Raw genomic sequence first — 23,460 nt, 5'->3', positions numbered from 1 at the left:
TATGTTGTCACAAAGAACCGGGCATTACCTCTAACGAGTCAAAATCGGGAAAAACATTCTCCTGCACTGTATGCTAATGAGCTCCAGATCGTCCAATGCCTCTGCCAGCGGTCCGTCTCTCTTCCAGACCTTTCAACTAAAAACACCCTTTTTCTTGCTGAGTGGCACCCGCAGCTCTTCCCGCTAGAAAAGTCATGTACTCCACCTCGCATGTGCTTGTGCCGCACTGTGCCATCGGGCGCATGGCATCCATATGGCGGGTAACAAGTCCCAGCGCATGCGACTAATCATAGCGAGGCGCAGGCGAGGTGGAAAGCACTATGTGTCTAGCGGGAAGAGCTAGAGGCGTCTCTCAGGAAGAAAGGGGACAGAATTTAGCTGAAAAGGCTGGAAAGGAGCCGGACCGCCCATCGGAAGGTCTGGGGCTCATTAGCATACAGCGCAGAAAAAAAGATATTGAGCAATATCCTTGTATAGGGGACACTTTAGAAAAAAAATAAAGGCAACGCCTGGTTTCTTGTGACGGCGCATACATGACAGTATATTGGGTTACTTGGCCATATCTCTGTGATGCCATGTCACCCGTGTGAAGGAGGCCTAAAGGTAAGTAAAAAATATTAGGCAACTTAATGTGCTATGGCCCGTTTCACACGGGCGACAAAGTCGCGTTGCTATAACTCACATGTATGTGAAGCCCATGCTTTCCCTTGTGTTCTTTCAGACACGCAATGTTATATACATTGCAACAACCCGACACAAAAACCTCGCAGGTCCGGCGATATGCCCGCAACTCGTGAGGTTTTGTAGCCCATGGTTCCCTATGTAGGCTTTCTCTGTGTTTTTCATGCGGTGTGATGCAACTTCGACAGCAGGAAATTCTACTGTCAAGCCCTAAAGTAAGCCCTAGCTGCAGAGAACAAAAAAAACCCACACATACATCACCTAGAAATGCTTTCCGGGGCCTCCGCTACATCTTCTATCCGGTCACTGGCAGTTGTGTTCAGCATCTCCTCTGGCTAGGGATTAGAAAATCCCCGCCTCCGGGAACCACTGCCTCTGATTGGCTAAGGGCAGCGCTTCTTGGAGACAGGGATTTTCCTGAAAAGATGCTGAAGACCAGTGCTGGGGACCAGGGAGAAAATACAGCGGAACCGGACAGCGCTTCTAGGTAATGTAGTGTATTTTTTCTGCAGTTAGGGCTTATTTTGGGGGTTTGGCTTATATTTCAAGGCTTCCCCCAAAAATCCACGCATGCGGTGCTACATAGTCGTGCAATTTTGTAGCACCATAAAATCGCGATATTGTTCTGAGAAAACGCAGCGATGTCGCACGGACCATGTTGCCCGTATGAAAGAAGGCCTTAAGGTTGCACTAACTTGGCCACAAAAATGGGACTCTTGCATGCTACCTCCACGCTAGGGAACGGTTTGCTCCGCAATTTCCTAATGCAGATTATGTTCAACATAGTGCAAACTGAGCAAAGCAGTTCACCCACACAACTACAGCTGGTAACACTAATTACCCGGAACGCAGTTCAAAGAGGTGTTTAAAAGAGGTTTTCCAGGCAGCAACAGGATCTGAGTGGAAGCTGCTGACCCCTGTGTAGTGGCTGGCGTTTGTTATTTTTAGGGGCAGCTCTCATTGATTTCAATAAAAGCTACGCCCACAATTACGAAAAGCAGCCACTACATAGGGGCCAGTGCATCTGCTTCTACTCCAATCCAGCTGTATCCCGGCGCTGCCAGGAAAACCCCTTTAAGACCAGATAAAGACCAGCTGCCACGAACTTCCCCCTGATGCGTCATGGTTAGAGACCGCTTCACGGACTACTTCATAAGTCCCGAAGCTGCAGGCCTATTCGCTTGGCTCTGATCCACACCTAAAACTGGTGTGGTTGTTGGCAGTGGATCTTCCCCCAAGAGTTCAACCCACATCATTGATCCGGCAAAATTTTTGCAAAACCATAGCAGCTGTAACTAGCGAGCACGCGGTTTCGGGTTCCATCTGAATGGTGCCCAGGAAAACCCGCCATTTACTGTTGAGAATTCTAAAAGCACATCTGATGAAACACCGAGTTTGTGTGAGTCAGTAGTTAAAGGCTCTCTCTCTGGTGTCCAACACTCTGAGTGGAAATGGCCGCAGAACATAGGTTGACAGGCCAAAAGCCTCATCCACGACAATTACGAATGGTGCCGATGGACATGAAGAACCAGGAAGCAACCGTGGCTCTCGCAGGGCCAGCTGGTTGGAAATAAGCCCCTGGTCCATTCTGGAAGACCTGAAGACGCGAGCGTCCGCAGAGCTTCCATGGGCCCCAATATCAAGCAAGACAAATCAGTAGCCGCTGTCGGCTACTGCCAACAGGACAACCGAAATGTATTGCAATTAAAAAAATCAGGACCTTCTTTACACGGATGTGGTTACCATCCAGGGCCCCGATGCAGTTTGGGAACTGCGCCACCTCTTCAAATTATACAGCTATGCCAAGCCAATCTTGCGTGGAGGGAGGCAACATCACTGCCCGTCTCAGTCTCACCCAAATAATGCTGCAGGTCAACCTGACAATTTGACTGATGGTACCATGCCCCAACCGAAACTGAAATTGCAGGGATGCAAAAGAGTTTCCTGTGGCAAGGAATCTGAAACAACAAAATAGGAAAACGTATTTTGAGAACACACAAGGTTACGGAAAAGAGGATCACAATACATGATTAAAGGAAGATAAACGGATAGAGGATCATAATACTTGTTGAATGGAAGATAAAAACGGATAAGAGGGTCAGGTACATGCTGCAAAAAATATTTTGAGAGCAAAGAGAGGAGCAAGGATAAAAATGCTACAATAAATAGACATGCAGAGAGAAGAAAGGAAAAGTAAAGATATAGAAAATAGGAACACCACACAATAAATACAAAAAACCCCCACAAATTCCTTGAAAGGCATTTGGAGGAAGGATCACACAGACATACTAATGTAATAAGACACTTAAAATAAAAAGGAAAAAAACAAATTTCACTTACCGCAGGGTGACCAGCAGACGCTCCTCGGGAGGAACACCCCGTCTTATATTAGTATTACTGTACATAAGTCCGGGCCGCAATTCCTCCAGCAATTTGTCAAACATACCCACTGCCATGCAGATAAAGGCATGGAACTTGTTCGGGTGACAACGTAAATCCTGATAGAGCCTTCCAAAGTGTCCTTTTTGTTGCCGTTGGGACAGTATAGGGTGCACCCAATAACAAAGCCTTTTTCTGGGGCGGCTCTTCCACCTCCACTGCATTTGGGAGAACCTTGAGTAATAACTGGTATGGAGAGGTCAGGCCCACAACGCTGCTATGTAGCCAAACATACTGCAGAGACTAAGCAGCTTCCAGTACCTCTTAGGATGTTGCTGACGTTTTCCTATTTGCATTTTTCAGTAAAAGCCGCGGTCTGTAAAGTGCTCACAACACATCAAAGAGATCTAATTGTTGGAAGGTATCAAGAAAAGGGGCCAAAACATCTCCAAGGCATTACATGTACCATGGAGCACAGTGAAGGCGACAGCAAGAAGGGGCCAAAACATCTTCAAGGCATTACATGTACCATGGAGCACAGTGAAGACGGCAGCAAGATGGCGGCCAAAACATCTCCAAGGCATTACATGTACCATGAAGCACAGTGAAGACGACAGCAAGATGGGGGCCAAAACATCTCCAAGGCATTACATGTACCATGGAGGACAGTGAAGACGTCAGGAAGAAGGAGGCTAAACTGTGACATTACCAAAAACTTGACGTCCCGAAAAAATTGATAAAAAGACCAAAAGAAAATTGGCCCGGGAGGCGGCCAAGAGGCCGACAGCAACATTAGTCATAGTTATGTGACTACCGTCTCTGTGTTCTTCATATCTTTGGGATATGGGGAGAGGAGCAAGACCGAAGCCTCTTCTAACAAAGAAGAACACCCTACCCACAGTGAAGAAGGTGGAGACAGCATTATGCTTTGGGGCTGTTTTTCTGCTGCTGAAACTTTGGCTTTACTCAAGGGGGAGGGAATTTGAACAGTTCCAAATATCTGTCCGTTTTGGTACAAAACCTTCAGGCCTCGGCTGAAAAGCTGAAGATGAAGAGGAATTTCACCATTCAGCACGCTAACATAGTATATTAGATTCAGCCTGTTCACCCCCCCCCCCCCCACATTGTTTGTCCAAAGGAAGGCAAAAAAAAACCCAAGCAGCCATTTAGCTCATTTAGAGGAAACAAATTCCTTTCTTACTCCATAATGGCAGCCAGAGTAGTCCCTGGATCAACATTTGAGATCATCAATCTCACTGGTCACCTAATGTCTATATCCTGTAATATCAGTGTTCTAGAAAGGCATCTAGTCCCCTCTTAAACCCCTCTGTGGATTTTGCCATTACCACATCCTCAGACAGAGAGGTCCACAGTCTTACTGTTCTTACAGTAAAGAACCCCCTTCTGTGTTGGGGAGAAAACTTGCTTTTTTCTAGACGTAGAGGATGCCATGTTTTTTCATGCAGCTCTGGTTTATTTTCGAGGTAGGTATTATTAGACTACTTTTTCATGAGGACAAAAGAAGTGCAAACAAGATTACAGCAGAAGCAATGATGGTGGAATATACCAGAGGGAGGAGTCCGTATCGTCTGTTATAGTCGTCACTACGTGCAGCACCAAGCACTTGGCGTCACCGCGCCATTAGGACACCACTGTGTCCAATTATCCCAGCTCAGCTGCAACATCTATAGGGTTCTTTGGTAGCTAAAAACCCTTCTGCTCCAACCTTCTTCTGTGCTTTACACTGCAGCTCTGCTTCATCAGCTTGTCCACCACATACAGGCATGAGGTTCCCACGTGGTCTGCAAATCTTCAGGCTTTTCCCTAATGGGGGTTAATTTATTCATTACATACACATTGATTTTCTGACAAGCTTGTAAATACACAAAGCAGGCAACAAGAGAAAAGCAGAGATGCAGTGTAAAGCATGGAGCGACAGAGCATAAGCCTGAGCCAGTGAGGAGACCAGAAATGAATTATAGACTAAAAGCCCAATTACAGGGTCTAAAAATCGTCCCGATGTAACAAGCGCTGACTAACGAAACACACCGATCGCGCTTACATGCTGCCATTCACACACAGCAGCCGATCCGCTTCACGGAGACTATAGATTGGTAATTGCTCCCGTAGGGCCGGCATTGGTTGGCCGCACGTCTCGCCGTTCCTAAGGGTAGATGAACAGCCAACCTGCGAGCAGTTTTTACACTGACATAGATGAGCAGATCAGAAGATGGACAAGCTGATGTTTTGCACCTTTACACGGACCGACTAAGAGGGAACGACCGTTTGTGCCCAATAATGTAAAATGCACCTTAACCCCTTAATGACCAGACAATTTTTCGGATCCCCCCACCACCCCAACTGTTGCATTCCTAGAGCCATTGTGGTGTAATTTCTGCAGGGACATCGCCAGATGAGGGATGGTTTGGGGGAACAAGTTATATTTTCTAACGGCAGCACTTTGGGGTGCATACAATGTGTGGTATAGCTCTACATTTACAGGGTGATTTCCTCCAGTAAGTTCCATCTGCAATATGGGCAGAACTTGCAATAGAAAATAAGTGATTTTCTATTTGTTTATACACCTGGGCAATTTTTCAGAGATTCAACCCCTTAACGCCACAGGATGTAAGTGTACGTCTCTGCTGCGGGGTACTTAACGCAATATGTACACTTACGTCCTGTGGATAGCGTGAGATCAGAAGAGATCCCGTGCTATCCGACAGCGGGAGTCGGCTGTCAGCGATAGCCAGCCTCCGACTGCAACAGTGAGGGTGTATCGGGACAGCGATCCCCGCTGTTAACCCCTTAGACGCCGTGATCTATGTACAGGTACTTACACATAAACGCTTACTGACTTAATGTAGATTGTGACATGTAAAGGGCTCACAGAGGGAGCGCACTGCCTCTGTGATGTCATCGGACTCCAGCGGAGGGCCGATGGGTTGCCATGGCAACAGGATGCCAGATACAGGTGTCGTGCTTTGCCACTGCCTATGATCGCTATTACAAATTAAAATCCAACATATTTGGTATCTTCCTATCTGTATTGTTTCGTACAACAAATTAAACACACTTTTTATTCTGCACACCAAAAAACGTTTTAAAAAAAGGGAAGAAAAGTGCTTATTGCTTTTAATTTTTGCCTCCTATAAAAAGCAATAAAAGTGATCAAAATAGCCGTATATACCCTAAAATGCTACCCATAAAAACTACAGCTCATCACGCAAAAAAACAAGCCATCACAGAGCTCCGTCCATGAAAAATTAAAGTTATAGGGCGTTGTATGCAGCGATTTAGAAAAACAAATAATTTTTTTAAAAGGTATTTATCGCGGAAAAGTGAAAAAGCCGGGAAAAAAAAAATAAAATAAGAATTTTGGTATCATTGTAATCATACTGAGCTGCAGAAAAAATGTGTTGTGTCATTTATGCTGCATAATTAATGCTGAAAAAAAAAAAGAATACAAATATTGGCAGAATTTATGCGTTTTCTCGCCCTGCTATCATAAATAAATGAATTAAAGTTTTACAATATAGTTTATGTACCCGAAAATGGCACCAATAAAACTACAACTCGTCACGCAAAAAAAAACCAAACCCTTATGTCAGTCCCGTGTAGAGATGAGTGAGCACCAAAATGCTCGGGTGCTCATTGCTCGGGTCGAACTTTTCGTAATGCTTGAGAGCTCGTTTCGAGTAACGAACCCTATTGAAGTCAATGGTCGACTCGAGCATTTTTGTATGGGACCGATGCTCCGCATAGGTCATGACTTGTCGAACACCAAAAAACATCAGAAAGTCATGGAAACACCACAGAAACGGATAGGGAAGGGCAGGGGCAGCATGCATGGCTGCATCTGAGGCTTTCAGGTCCCACTATTAAGCGAAAATGGGGGCGAGAGTCTGGTGTCACCCCCCAAACAATTTACTTCGGACAAACCCTCATTAGCAAGGCATAAAGATGGTATTAAACAGGAAGAAATCAGAGCGTCCAAACATGGCAGAGTTTCACCCCGTCAAGGACCTCAGCCCACATTTCTACCCTAGTCAGTCAGTGTATTTGTGCCAGATAGGTGAAACACCGCTAAGGGAAGTCTTTGTTCACTCACAGCATAGGCGAGCCCAAGGAACTCAAGCCTGGTATTACACATGAGGAAACCAGAGTGCCCAAACATGGCAGAGTTTCACCCTGCTAAGGGACTTGACCTCGGACCACATTTCTGCCCTAGTCAGTCAGTGTATTTGTGCCAGACAGGTAAAACACCGCTATGGGAAGTCTTTGTGCACTTACATCATAGTCGTGCCCAAGGAGTATAGGCGGACCCCAGTAACATTTCTGTAGCAAGAGTATAGGCAAACCCCTCAAACTATTCAGTAGAAAAGGTGTAGGCAGACCCCAGAAACATTTTTGTAGCAAGAGTGTAGGCGAACCACTGAAACATTGATGTACCAAGAGTATAGGCGGACCCCAGTAACATTTCTGTAGTTAAAGTATAGGCGGACCCCGGTAACATTTCTGTAGCAAAAGTATAGGCGGAGCCCGGTAACATTTCTGTAGCAAAAGTATAGGCGGAGCCCGGTAACTTTTCTGTAGCAAAAGTATAGGCAGGCCCCTGTAACATTTCTGTAGCAAGAGTATAGGCGGACCCCATTAACATTTCTGTAATAAAAGTATAGGCGAACCCCTGTAACATTTCTGTAGTTAAAGTATAGGCGGACCCCGGTAACATTTCTGTAGCAAAAGTATAGGCGGAGCCCGGTAACATTTCTGTAGCAAAAGTATAGGCGGAGCCCGGTAACTTTTCTGTAGCAAAAGTATAGGCAGGCCCCTGTAACATTTCTGTAGCAAGAGTATAGGCGGACCCCATTAACATTTCTGTAGTAAAAGTATAGGCGAACCCCTGTAACATTTCTGTACCAAGAGTAGTGGCGGACCCCAGCAACATTTCTGCAGCAGAAGTATAGGCAGACACTAGTAACATATCTGTAGCAAGAGTGTAGGTGAACCCCTGAAACATTAGTGTACCAAGAGTATAGGTGAACCCCTGTAACATTTCTGTAGCAAGAGTATAGGCGGACCCCAGTAACATTTCTGTAGTAAAAGTATAGGCGGACCCCAGTAACATTTCTGTAGCAAGAGTATAGGCGAACCCCTTAAACCATTCAGTAGAAAAGGTGTAGGCAGACCCCAATAACAGTTCTATAGCAGGAGTATAGGCGGACCCCAGTAACATTTCTGTAGCAAAAGTATAGGCGGACCCCTGTAACATTTCTGTAGCGAGAGTATAGGCGGACCCCAGTAACATTTCTGTAGTAAAAGTATAGGCGGACCACAAGAACATTTCTGTAGCAGAAGTATAGGCGGACCCCTGTAACATTTCTGTAGCAAGAGTATAGGCAGACCCCAGTAACCTTTCTGTAGCAAGAGTATAGGTGAACCCCCCCAAACCATTCAGTAGAAAAGGTGTAGGCAGACCCCAATAACAGTTCTATAGCAGGAGTATTGGCGGACCCCAGTAACATATCTGTAGCAAAAGTATAGGCGGACCCCTGTAACATTTCTGTAGCGAGAGTATAGGCGGACCCCAGTAACATTTCTATAGTAAAAGTATAGGCGGACCGCAAGAACATTTCTGTAGCAGAAGTATAGGCGGACCCCTGTAACATTTCTGTAGCAAGAGTATAGGCGAACCCCTTAAACCATTCAGTAGAAAAGGTGTAGGCAGACCCCAGTAACATTTCTGTAGCAAGAGTGTAGGTGAACCCCTGAAACATTGGTGTACCAAGAGTATAGGCGGACCTTAGTAACATCTCTGTAGTAAAAGTATAGGCGAACCGCAGTAACATTTCTGTAGCAGAAGTATAGGCAGAACCCAGTAACCTTTCTGTAGCAAGAGTATAGGTGAACCCCCCAAACCATTCAGTAGAAAAGGTGTAGGCAGACCCCAGTAACAGTTCTATAGCAAAAGTATAGGTGGACCCCAGTAACATTTCTGTAGCAAAAGTATAGGCTGACCCCTGTAACATTTCTGTAGTAAAATTTTAGGCGGACCTCAGTAACATTTCTGTAGTAAAATTATAGGCGGACCCCAGTAACATTTCTGTAGCAGAAGTATAGGTGAACCCCTCAATCCATTCAGTAGAAACTGCATAGGTGGACCCCAGTAACATTTCTGTAGCAAAAGTATAGGCAGACCCCAGTAACATTTTTGTAGCAAGAGTGTAGGCCAACCCCTGGAACATTGGTGTACCAAGAGTGTAGGCGAAGGCCGGAAAAATTAGGTAGATAACAGTATAGGCGAGGGCCAGAAAAATTGGTGTACCAAGAGTAGCATCACTTTTTCCACCAGGGCCCTGTGGTATTGCATCACTCTCGTACCCCTTTCCTCTTCGGGATTGAGAGTGGAAAGGTTCTCCTTATACCGTGGGTCGAGAAGGGTGTACACCCAATAAGCCGTGTTGGCCAGAATGCGTCTAACGCAAGGGTCATGGGAAAGGCAGCCTAACATGAAGTCAGGCAGGGTCCCAGTATGCAACACATCGCTGTCCTCACTAGGAAGATGACTTTCAGGATCCTCCTCCTCTACAGCCCATACACGCTGAACAGATGAGAGGGAAGCAGCATGGGTACCCTCTGCAGTGTGCCCAGCTGTCTCTTCCCCCTCCTCCTCCCCTCCCCCTCCTCCAAAACGCGCTGAGATATAGACATGAGGGTAGTCTGGCTATCAAGCGACATACTCTCATCCACCGTCTCCTGTTCCAACCGCAAAGCGTCGGCCTTTATGCTTTGCAGTGAACTTCTCAGCAGGAAAAGCAGCAGGATGGTAACGCTAATGATTGCCGCATTGCCGCTCACCATCTGGGTAGACTCCTCAAAGTTTCCGAGGACCTGGCAGATATCTGCCATCCTTGCCCACTCCTCAGTAAAAAATTGCGGAGGCTGACTACCACTCCGCCGCCCATGTTGCAGCTGGTATTCCACTATTGCTCTACGCTACTCGTACAGCCTGGCCAACATGTGCAGTGTAGAATTCCAGCGTCTGGGCACGTTGCACAGCAGTCGGTGCTCTGGCAGCTGAAACCGACGTTGCAGGGTCCTCAGGGTGGCAGCGTCCGTGGTGAACTTGCGGAAATGTGCGCAGACGCGGCGCACCTTGCCGAGCAGATCAGACAAGTGGGGGTAGTTTTTCAGAAACCGCTGAACCACCAGATTGAAGACATGGGCCAGGCATGGCACGTGTGTGAGGCTGCCGAGCTGCAGAGCCATCACCAGGTTACGGCCGTTGTCACACACGACCATGCCCGGTTGGAGGCTCAGCAGCGAAAGCCAGAGGCCGGTCTGCTTTGTCAGACCCTGTAACAGCTTGGGGGCCGTGTGCCTCTTCTCACCTAAGCTGATTAGTTTCAGCACGGCTTGCTGACGCTTGCCCACCACTGTGCTGCCGCGCTGTGCACTACCGACTGTTGGTGACGTGCTCACACTTCTTAATTGAGAGGTAGAGGTGGCGGAGGAGGGGGAGGGTTTGGAGGAGGTGGCATAAAACGCTGCAGATACCAGTACCGAGCTCGGACCCGCTATTCTGGGTGTGGGTAGGGCGTGAGCGGTCCCAAGCTCTGACTCAGTCCCAGCCTCCACCAAGTTCACCCAATGTGCCGTCAGGGAGATATAGTGGTCCTGCCCACCAGTACTTGTCCATGTGTCCGTACTTAAGTGGGCCTTCCCAGTAACCGCGTTGATAAGGGCACGATTTATGTTGCGGGAGACGTGCTGGTGTAGGGCTGGGACGGCACACCGGGAAAAATAGTGGCGACTGGGGACTGAGTAGCGCTGGACCGCCGCCACCATCATGTTTTTGAAAGCCTCCGTTTCCACAAGCCTGTACGGCAGCATTTCCAGGCTGATTAATTTGGCAATGTGAACGTTTAAAGCTTGTGTGTGCGGGTGGGTGGCGGCGTATTTGCGCTTTCGCTCCAACGCTTGTCTTAGCGACAGCTGAACGCTGCACTGAGAGACATTGCTGGATGGAGTGGAGGACGGTGGAGGTGAGGGTGTGGGTGCAGGCCGGGAGGCGCTCGTGCCTGTGTCCTGGGAGGTGGATTGAATCTGTGTGGCAGGTTGGGGCACAGGGGTAGAGGCAGTGGTGTGACCCGGAGGCGGTGAATGGCTTTCGTCTCACCTTGTGGGGTGCTTGGCCATCATATGCCTGCGCATGCTGGTGGTGGTGAGGCTGGTAGTGGTGGCTCCCCGGCTGATCTTGGTATGACACAGGTTGCACACCACTGTTCGTCGGTCGTCAGCGCTCTCACTAAAAAACATCCACACCTTTGAACACCAAGCCCTCTGCATGGAGGATTGCTGCGATGGGGTGCTTTGGGAAACAGTTGGGGGATTTTTTGCTCTGGCCTTGCCATTACCGCTGGCCACTCCACTGCCTCTTCCAATCTGTCCTACTGCTGCACTTGCCTCCCCCTCTGAAGCCCTGTCCTCAGTAGGCTTAGCAAACCAGGTGGGGTCAGTCACCAAATCGTCCAGCTGCTCTTCCTCCGAATCCTCTGTGCGCTCCTTCCTCGGACTTACTGCCCTTACTACTACCTCACTGACAGACAACTGTGTCTCATCATCCTCATCCACAAAAAGCTCTTGAGACAGTTTCCGGAAGTCCCCAACCTCATCACCCGGACTTCGGGAACTTTCCAAAGGTTGGGCATCGGTCACAACAAACTCCTCAGGTGAGAGAGGAACCGTTTTTTCCCACTCAGGGCAGGGACCCGGGAACAGTTCCTGGGAGTCTGCCTGCTCATAATATGTCATTTTCATGCAGTGAGGAGGCTGGGAGGAAGGAGGAGCAGCAGCCAGAGGATTCATAGTTGAAGTCCCTAGACCGGGAGTAGTGGACTGCATAGAAGACTGAGTGGTCGATACATTGCTGGACGCGTTTTCTGCCATCCACGACAGGACCTGCTCACACTGCTCTGTTTGTAATAAAGGTCTACCACGCGGACCCGTAAATTGTGATATGAAGCTGGGGAGCCCAGAAACTTGCCTCTCTCCTAATCCTGCAGCAGCCAGCTGTGATTCATCACGCCCAGGAACTCAGCCTGTGCCCACACCCTCACTTGGACATCCGTATCCTCGACCCTTACCCCTACTCCTGATCATGGCGGATTAAGAATAGAGCAGGGCCCAAATAAATTACCCCACTGTACAGCACTGACAACTGTGGCTTAATTCTCCGCACACAGAGACTTGTAGATAGTGGAGGCTCTATGATGTGATTTGAAAAGCTGTCTTGCGCTGATATCTTGGGGTAATTTACTGCTCCCAGAGACTTGTAGATAAGAGAGGCTGTGTGGAGTGGGAGAAGACTCGAAACCCAGTGGATAGTGCTGGTAACTGCAGCTATCTCAACCCCACCAAGAAAGGGTATTGTGAGACGCTCTGCACAGCGGCAGAGCTGAAATAGTTTGCAGTAGCCCAGGAAATATTACAGTACTGTTTAGCAGTGAGACCTCTGTCTAATGCACTACAGACACAGACAGTATAACTGAAGTCATTTGCAGTAGGCTAGGAAATATTAGAGAGCAATTTCACGGTGAGAGCTGGTTGTACGGCACTGCAGGCTGAGAACGCAATTACTGAAAGGCTGGGGAGAGTACCAAGGGGACAGTATTATAGTAGTTATATTATTGGACATTGGGAACAGTATTATAGTAGTTAAATTCTTGGACATAGGAGGCAGTATTTTAGTAGCTATATTCTTGTACATAGTGGGCAGTATTATAGTAGGTATATTCTTGTACATAGAGAACAGTATTATAGTAGTTATATTGTTGTACATAGGGGACAGTATTATAGAAGTTATATTATTGTACATAGGGGGCAGTGTTGTACTGTAGTAGTTATATTCTTGGACATAGGAGACAGGATTATAGTAGTTATATTCTTGGACATAGGAGGCAGTATTATAGTAGTTATATTATTCTACATAGGGGGCAGTATTATAGTAGTTATATTCTTGGACATAGGAGGCAGTATTATAGTAGTTATATTATTCTACATAGGGGGCAGTATTATAGTAGTTATATTCTTGTACATAGGGGACAGTATTATAGAAGCTATATTCTTGTACATAGGAGCAGTATTATAGTAGTTATATTCTTGTAAATGGGAACAGTATTATAGTAGTTATATTCTTATACATAGGAGGCAGTATTATAGTAGTTAAATTCTTGGACATAGGAGGCAGTATTTTAGTAGCTATATTCTTGTACATAGGGGGCAGTATTATAGTAGTTAAATTCTTGGACATAGGAGACAGTATTTTAATAGCTATATTCTTGTACATAGGGGGCAGTATTATAGTAGTTATATTCTTGTACATAGGAGCAGTAGTATAGTAGTTATATTCTTTTACATAGGGGACAGTATTATAGAAGTTATATTCTTGTACATAGGGGCAGTGTTGTACTGTAGTAGTTATATTCTTGGACATAGGAGACAGGATTATAGTAGTTATATTCTTGGACATAGGAGGCAGTATTATAGTAGTTATATTCTTCTACATAGGGGGCAGTATTATAGTAGTTATATTCTTGTACATAGGGGACAGTATTATAGAAGTTATATTCTTGGACATAGGAGACAGGATTATAGTAGTTATATTCTTGGACATAGGAGGCAGTATTATAGTAGTTATATTCTTCTACATAGGGGGCAGTATTATAGTAGTTATATTCTTGTACATAGGGGACAGTGTTATAGAAGTTATATTCTTGTACATAGGGGCAGTATTATAGTAGTTATATTCTTGTACCAAGAGGACAGTCTTATAGTAGTTAAATTCTTGGACATAGGAGGCAGTATTTTAATAGCTATATTCTTGTACATAGGGGGGAGTATTATAGTAGTTATATTCTTGTACATAGGAGCAGTAGTATAGTAGTTATATTCTTTTACATAGGGGACAGTATTATAGAAGTTATATTCCTGTACATAGGGGGCAGTGTTGTACTGTAGTAGTTATATTCTTGGACATAGGAGACAGGATTATAGTAGTTATATTCTTGGACATAGGAGGCAGTATTATAGTAGTTAAATTCTTCTACATAGGGGGCAGTATTATAGTAGTTATATTCTTGTACATAGGGGACAGTATTATAGAAGTTATATTCCTGTACATAGGGGGCAATGTTGTACTGTAGTAGTTATATTCTTGGACATAGCGGGCAGTATTATAGTAGTTATATTCTTGTACATAGGAGCAGTATTATAGTTGTTCTATTCTTGGACATAGGGAACAGTATTATAGTAGTTATATTCTTGGACATAGGAGGCAGTATTATAGTAGTTATATTCTTGTACCAAGGGGACATTGTTATAGTAGTTATATTCTTTTACATAGGGGACAGTATTATAGAAGTTATATTCCTGTACATAGGGGGCAGTGTTGTACTGTAGTAGTTATATTCTTGGACATAGGAGACAGGATTATAGTAGTTATATTCTTGGACATAGGAGGCAGTATTATAGTAGTTAAATTCTTCTACATAGGGGGCAGTATTATAGTAGTTATATTCTTGTACATAGGGGACAGTATTATAGAAGTTATATTCCTGTACATAGGGGGCAATGTTGTACTGTAGTAGTTATATTCTTGGACATAGCGGGCAGTATTATAGTAGTTATATTCTTGTACATAGGAGCAGTATTATAGTTGTTCTATTCTTGGACATTGGGAACAGTATTATAGTAGTTAAATGCTTGGACATAGGAGGCAGTATTTTAATAGCTACAGTATATTCTTGTACATAGGGGGCAGTATTATAGTAGTTATATTCTTGTACATAGGAGACAGTATTATAGTAGTTATATTCCTGTACATAGGGGGCAATATTTTAGAAGTTATATTCTTGTACTTAAGGGGCAGTATTATAGTAGTTATATTCTTGTACATAGGAGGCAGTAGTATAGTAGTTATATTCCTGTATATAGTGGGCAGTATTATAGTAGTTATATTCCTGTACATAGCGGGGCAGTATTGTTACATAGTAGTTCTATTCTTGTACATAGGGGGCAGTATTACAGTGGTTCTTTTCTTGAACATAGGGGGCAGTATTGTACTGTAGTAGTTATATTCCTGGACAGACTGCGTGCAGTATTGTACTGTAGTAGTTATATTCCAGTACACAGGGAGCAGTATTGTACTGTAGTAGTTATATTCTTGTACATAGGGTGCAGTATTATAGTAGTTATATTCCCATACATAGGGGGCAGTGTTATAGTAGTTATATTCCTGTAAATAGGGGGCAGTATTGTACTGTAGTAGTTATATTCTTGTACACAGGGGGCAGTATTTCAGTAGTTATATTCTTGTACATAGGGGTAAGTATTATACTGTAGTAGTTATATTACTGCACAGAAAGGGCAGTATTGTACTGTAGTAGTTATATTCCTGTACATAGGGGGCAGTATTGCACTGTAGTAGTTATTTTCCTGAACATAGGGGGCAGTATTGTACTGTAGTAAGTATATTCCTATACATAGGGGGCAGTATTATACTGTAGTAGTCATATTTCTATACATAGGGGGCAGTATTATACTGTAGTAGTTCTATTCTTGTACATAGGAGGCAGTATTGTACTGTAGCAGTTATATTCCTGTTCAGACAGGGGGCAGTATTGTACTGTAGTAGTTATATTCCTGTACATAGGGGGCAGAGTTCTACAGTTGTAGTTATATTCCTGTATTTAGGGGGCAGTATTATAGTAGTTATATTCCTGTAAATAGGGGGCAGTATTGTACTGTAGTAGTTATATTCCTGTACATAGGGGTAAGCATTATACTGTAGTAGTTATATTCCTGCACACAGGGGGCAGTATTGTACTGTAGTAGTTATATTCCTGTACATAGGGGTAAGCATTATACTGTACTAGTTATATTCCTGTACATAGGGTACAGTATTTTACTGTAGTAATTTTATTCATATATATAGGGGGCAGTATTATACTGTAGTAGTTCTATTCTTGTACATAGGGGGCAGTATTACAGTAGATCTTTTCTTGTACATAGGGGGCAGTATTGTAGTGTAGTGCTTATATTGCTGTACATAGGGGCCAGTATTATACTGTAGTAGTTATATTCCTGTACAGGCAGGGGGCAGTATTGTACTGTGGTAGTTCTATTCTTGTACATAGGGGAAACTATTACAGTAGATCTTTTCTTGTACATAGGGGGCAGTATTATGGTAGTTATATTCCTGTACATAGGGGGCAGTATTGTACTGTAGTAGTTTTATACCTATACATAGGGGGCAGTATTATACTGTAGTAGTTATATTCTTGTACATAGGGGGCAGTATTGTACTGTAGTAGTTATATTCCTGTACATAGGGGGCAGTATTGTACTGTAGTAGTAATATTTCTGTACATAGGGGCCAGTATTATATTGTAGTAGTTATATTCCTGTAAATAGGGGGCAGTATTGTACTGTAGTAGTTATATTCCTGTACATAGGGGGCAGTATTGTACTGTAGTAGTTATATTCCTATACATAGGGGGCTGTATTATACTGTAGTATAATACGACCCGTGGGAACCCAGCCTTAAAGTTATTTGCTTACAATAACAAATTTCTTATTATCATTCATGGCTGACCGCTGCCTCTGATTGGTTACAGCCCTCAGCCAATCAGAGGCATCGTTTTCAGGAGGCGGGATCTTTCAATCCCCGGCCAGAAGAGAAGCTGAAGAAGAATGCCGGGGACCTGCTAGCAAACGCATCGGAGATGACAGTAGTTTTAAGGTGTTTTTTTTTTTTTTTTTTTTTACAGTTATAGATTATTTTTGGGGTAGGGCTTATATTACAAGACACCCCTTCCCCTCTGAAAATCCTCACTGCGGGGAGTCACAGCAGTGGCGAGGAGTGCGGTAATCTCCCATTGATTTCAATGGGGCCGCGCTGTTGCTGCTGGCCCTATTGCAAACAATGGGCAAGATTGCAAAAAGAATGGACATGCTGCAATGGTTTTAACGCTGCATCGCAAGTGTTAAAACATCGCACATGTGCATGGAGCCATTTGAAGCCACTGGCTACATCATTTTGCAATTTCTCACAGCTTCGCAGCGCTGGGAAATCGTGCGTTCTCCTTGCCAGTGTGAACACTCTCTCAGCCAGACCTCATCTGGAATACTATGTTCAGTTCTGGGCACCCCACTTTACAAAAGACATAACTGGAGCAAGTCCCGAGAAGAGTTACCAAGATGGTGAGCGGTTTGCAAATCATGTCCTATGAGGAAAGGTTAAAGGATTAGCTTGCAAAAAAGAAGGCTGAGAGGAGACTTGATAGCTGTCTACAAATATCTGAAGGGTTGTCACAGTGCAGAGGGATCAGCCCTAACCACGGACACGCTAAAGACGCTCGTGGTTGCCCTCATCCACTCCCGGCTTGACTACTGCAACTCGCTACTCATTGGCCTCCCCCGCACTAGACTCGCTCCACTCCAATCCATACTAATGTGATAGACATGATGATTATTTGGTATAAAATGTCTATCGATTTGTATAACGTAAATGTATTTTGCTGTTGTAATGACTTTTAGCTCAGGAGTTTAAAGGACACACACACAATCTAATCATGGTATTTGCTAGACAATGGATGTATGATGTTAATGTTAGCTAAGTACATAGAAGTTACACAAGAAGCCTCTAAGAGTTAAGGGCCATAGTGTTGTGTAGATCTGTGTTCAATACTGAGTGTTTACCTAGCCCCCTTCCACTCCCATCCTGAAGCTAGTTAAACAATGATTCATCACTACACGGAGCTGACTTCAGCTAAAGAAGACAAAGTCCATACTATGGCGGACGTGAGGGAGGGTGGGCAGAGAGGTGGGAGATTCTATATGATCCGACAAATGAGAATCTTATATGTTACTGATGTAATCTGTTGCACGCCCATAAAGGGCGGTTGTCATGTGTTATAATAAAAGGCTTGAGCCTCTACACATTGTAGAGACTCTCCCAGTTTTAGACCAGCATTTGTGTCTGATCTGGTTCGATGATGTGTGCACACGATATAATTCGGAAGCGGCAAAATACCCCAAAGCCTGCTGGAGAAACCATAATCCAGAACAGTGGCGTCCCTGGGTGGGCGAGTGGATCTGTGAGGTCACAGCCTGGAACGTACAGAGATCGGCAGATGGCACGCAGAACTCAGGGGCCCGAAAATCTACAGAACACGGTAAGATTGCTTTATGTAAATCTACCGATGTGATCTGGGTTCTGACTGCTAAATCTGCCTGTATCTGATCCAGACTGGACCTTCACTGAAAGACAGGTCTGTCCACTCGAAAAATCACCATGTTACCTGTCTAGGGGTATTTTGTATGCTGTTGTGTCTGAGACGGTTAAAAATTGTGTATGCAAGACCAAGAGACAAATTCTGTGAGGGTTAATGTGTCGGGAGGGCGGACTCGGCTGTTTACGTCTGAGGGAACACGCCAGTGACACTTACTCCTAGGTAAACTAGTGAGGTTAGGAAGATTTATGATACGTATACTTACCTTTATGATTGAGCGTGTTATGTTCTCATATGTGAAAAGGTATATACGCGGGAATATAGCCATGGTGTGACGGCAGATTTCTCCAGAATATTGTTGAGGTTTTGGTCATTGAAAATAATCGTCAGTCTCTGTGTATAGCTAAATGTCCTGTCTAGATCGTGTACAAGGAGTGCTCTTGGGGATTACTAGTATACAGTGGGCTGTTATAAAGGTAGATGAGATATATACCTTGAGCTGTTGTGGGTATTCTCCAGTAATCCCGTCTGTTTGGTATTATAGAAAGAATGTGCAGTTTTTGATTATTGGGGGAGGGCTGCTGATAAGAGTGAACTGAAAGCTTTTTCCAATTAACCCTTTCTGTTTACTTTGTCTTTCCCTGTGTCTTGTAGAATTAATGTGCATTGTAATCTGAGTGGGAAAGAGAGGTTATATTGGAAGGATTTGAAGAAAGCAGATTTTACAAGAGAAACACTACTGTGTCTTCGAATAGAATGAATAGAAACTTCGAATAGAATAGAGTTGAGCAAAGTGAGCAAGGACAAAGGTCATAGAGCTTGTGATCTGGTTGCTGAAGGGAAGGGAGCAGAGTTTACTGAACAATGGGAAAGGACCAGGAAAAGTTGCAGAAAGAAATGTTAGGTCATGGACAGATAAGCAGAAATGAATATGGATAGGTAAGATAGATTATAGAAAGTTTTTAGAAGATGAGCAGGAAGCCTAGCAGAAAGAAAGGTGTTTTTAGATTGCTAGGAGGAGGTATAACGTAGTTAAGAGATTGAAGAGGGGAAAGCATGTAGGGGGGGGTATGTGTATTGCTTATGAACAATGTAATGCCTTTGTGTTGACTACACCCCCTCCCTGTAATGGCGGCCGTGCTTGCAATGTTTACAATCCAACATAGTTTGACTCTGCAGTAAATGTAGTGAGGCCTGCCCCCACCCTGAAGTTACTTCCCCCCATGTGCTCACTTTCAGGGTGTGTGATGTTACTTCCGGTCCCTCCCCATCCGGGACAGGACCTGGCCCCGCCCCTTCCTCCTCCAGCGGCCATCTTGCCTCACCTGGAAGTGCTGCTACTCCTGGGCCCGCCCATTCCTCCAGCGGCCATTTTGCCTCACCTGGGAGATCTGTAGCCCTGCCCCTTTCTGCCTCTGGCGGCCATTTTGCTGCATTTGGGAGGCCTATATTCCCCAATGCCACTGTATCCAGTGCTAACATCATGATTGTCTGAAGTAAGGTTTTGTTTGACCAGACTTTGTTACACTCCAAGATGTGGCCACTTTGGATGTGTGATAAGTTCAGGGAAACAAACCTTTGTGAAGATGCAGCTTGGGACATAGTAGATGACTAAGCTGGTTTATAGTGCATGGAAGATTGGAGTTGATGCATGGGGGGCAGAGACCGGGAATACATGACAGGGGACGCTCTCTCATGTTCCCAGGGGCTCTGTTTTCCACTGCCCGCTTCTCCAATGGATACTCAGACAGATGATGTTATGGAAGGCTCCTACAGATGAAATAATTTCCCTATAGTCACCCAGCAAACTTTTTCATGCAATTTGGTGAAGTAATTTTACTTTTTATGTGAAGAAAGAGGGATTGAATTGCCCAGAGTAGGATGTTAATTCATCCGTATTCTTTAGTTTTTCTTTAAGTCTTTTGTATATTCTAGTGTCAGTCTACACTGAAGCTATAATTATATTCCGACAGGAGAGTAAAAGCTAAACGCTGGCCATACCCTGAAATACTATTACACTGGGTGACGTAAAATTTGACTTGTGTTGCGCCCCCTTGTGTTAAAAAATGCTAACTGCGACCTGAAAGGAAAAACCTTTTTTTTGTAAGGAGAATTTTGCTCAGACTTCGCTGCATACAATGTCACCTTGACCTCTTGGTTTACTAGTTTGAACGCAATTACTCTTTTTTTCCATTGAGTATTCCGGTTCAAAAGGGGGGAGGCAGAGGTGATCTGGGCCATAGATGATCTAGGTGTTGTAGATCAGCTATTGGGTTTGAAAAAAAATAAATAAATGGAATAAGATAACAAGATTCCGAGCCATGTGAAATAGAACATCAGCACGATTATTTAGTACTAATTCAGTAAGAAACTGCAGGTATGCAAACAGTTACCAGAACCCCTGTTGATAATGCATATGTTGAGCTTTTTGCAGATGGTACCAGGGTGAGGATTGATGACTCCACATCGGATATGCAGTGGTCACACAACAAGATGTCCTAGAAGCAGAAGCTCTGTCTCCGCATGTCACAGTACAAGAAGCGGAATTAAAGGCCCTCACTGAGGCGAGTAGAGTGGCGAGAGGTAAGACGGCAACCCTTTACACTGACTCCTGGTATGCATTTGGCATAGCTCATGATTACGGCCCAATATGGAAGGCCAGACAGTTTTTACCTTAGCAGGACAACCAATTGAGAATGGTGCAGCGGTACAGAGTCGCATGGAGGCCCTACTTCTACCTGACAAAGTTGAGAATTCGCACCGATTCCTACACTGGAGAGGTGAGAGACGACACCCTCGCAGACAGCATAGCAAAGGCAGCGGCCCTCAAGCCGTGTAAGAAAGAAGAAAAGATACTGACAGCATGAGTCAGTGGTAAAAAACTTTGGACATTGACAAAAAATTTGGACTTTGATATGCTAAAGACTTTTACAGTTACAAGCCAGCAAGGAAGAAAAGAATAAATGGACTAATATGGGAGCAGCAGAAACAGGACAGCGTGTGGTGAACAGTCAACAGCACTTGCCCACCACAGTTCCTGTATCCCATGATGGCCCAGCTGATGGACGGAAAGACCCACCTAGTAAAGCAGTAATGATGATGACTCTTGAAAGAGGATGGGCGACTTCTAGGTTCTCTGTAGCTGCTGCATCATTTGTCCAGTTTAGCATGATCTATGCCATAGGTGAGTCAGGGCAGAAGTAAATTTGCCACATCACACTTGCCTAGACCACTCTACCCATTTCAGGGATTGCAAATTGACTACGTTCAGCTCCCACTTGTTGGGAAGTATGAATACGTGCTTGTTGTTGTTGATGTCTTTGCAGGTTGGAGGCTGACCCTGTTACCAAGGCAAACAAGTAGGTAACCGCAAAGAAGCTCATGAACGAGGTAAACTGTGAATATGGGGGTACCAGAAGTGATTCAGAGTCAGACAGAGGTATAAACTTCGCAGGTGAATGTAACATGTCATGTCTGCTCTGGGTGTATCCCAGGCCTTTTACATACTCTACCATCTTTAGAGTAGTGGAAAGGTGGAGAGACGTAGTGGCACGCTAAAAAGTAAGATACTTAAAAATGACGCCACTTTGGAAAGACTGTCATCCAATAGCCTTATACAGTGTTAGATATGAACCCAGGGGGGGGGGGGGGTTATACATTATCTCCCTACGAGATTGTTTGGGCTAGCCCCAAGGCTAGGTCGTTACTATCCTCAGTAGTTACAATTACAATCTGATGTGTTGACTAAGTATGTGATTTCCGTTGTTAAAGAACTAACCAAAGCCTATGCACAGGTGTTCTCTTCCAGACTTAGAGGCAGACACTGGGACACATATCTTGCAGCCTGGGGATTGAGTGTGCGTCAAGAAGTTCCCCAGGAAGCACCCTCCTGAGCCCCGATTTGATGGCCCCTACCAGGTGCTTCTGACTACTGCCACAGCTGCGAAACTAGCCGAAAGATTTACATGGATCCATGCTTCATACTGTAAGAAAGCTTCAGATCCGGGAGACCAGTCTTAGTTGTGCCAAAGACATTACTCTGGTTAGGGCTAGTGAGAGAGGAGGGTGGCAACTGGAATCCTTAGTCGGAAGAATATGAGGGTATGGTTACCTTCTGGTATAACTCGTTCAATGCTCAAGTAGCCGCATATTCCTTCGACTATTGTACTGTGGTCCCGTGTCTAGGCGCAAGATCCCACCGCAGGCCAGATTTAGCTCAGTCCAGCTGGTTATATGACTTATATACCCGGGGAATACAATATGTTTGCGCCACTGATAACGTCTGGGGAGAAGACTGCCGTTATTGGGGATTAGTGGGATGTAACGCAGGAACAGACTGGTCCTATAAACCACGAAGTTCCTTAAATAAGAAAGATAAGAGCGGGAAATCCCTAAATTAGTCGTATAACCCTCCTTGAGAATAATAAGGACAGCAGGTGTTGGAAGGCTGAACTTAGTATGCTGCTTGGTTTTAATGCGGTTGTTACACTAACCATGGGAGATCCAAGCCCGGGGGACGGGGGGACTTATAGTCTGGGGACATACCAGTACGGGAGGACAGATCCCTTAGGGAAGTTTAAAATAAGGGATATGGTAGATGCAGCCGAATGGAAGCCTTCACTTAGTCCTGTGCCCATAATTAACCCCCTCCGCCGTAAGATAAAGACCTTGACGAACATGATGATCATAGCCGACCCTACCTTTTGAGGACACCTTGACAGTAGCGACTGGCTACTCTGACCAGAATCTCTGGTTGGAGTTGATGAGGTACAATGCTAACAGGAGCAACAAGTCTAACTGTTGCGTGTGCGGTAGTGCCCGACTACACTCGGGGATGGTCCCCCTAAATCTCCCTGTAGATGCTGAAGAGTGGTTTATTAGTCTCTTCACGAACATTTCCGCTAATTACACTGCTTGTGAGAAGTGGAAGAAGGAATACTCTATAACTACTTAAGTGTTTGCACCGGAGAGAGTATTACTGACTACCCTGGAAACTACACCTGCCGGGCAAATAGGCAGGGTGGAGGGAGATTTTTGGGGAACTCACCAACGGGTATTGCTCCTCCTACGGTACGATAGGAGGGGAATGGACACAGAATCAGGTTCA

Source organism: Eleutherodactylus coqui, chromosome 10 (assembly GCF_035609145.1).
Source record: "Eleutherodactylus coqui strain aEleCoq1 chromosome 10, aEleCoq1.hap1, whole genome shotgun sequence".
NCBI classification, from domain to species: domain Eukaryota; kingdom Metazoa; phylum Chordata; class Amphibia; order Anura; family Eleutherodactylidae; genus Eleutherodactylus; species Eleutherodactylus coqui.
This window is presented reverse-complemented; position numbering follows the sequence as displayed.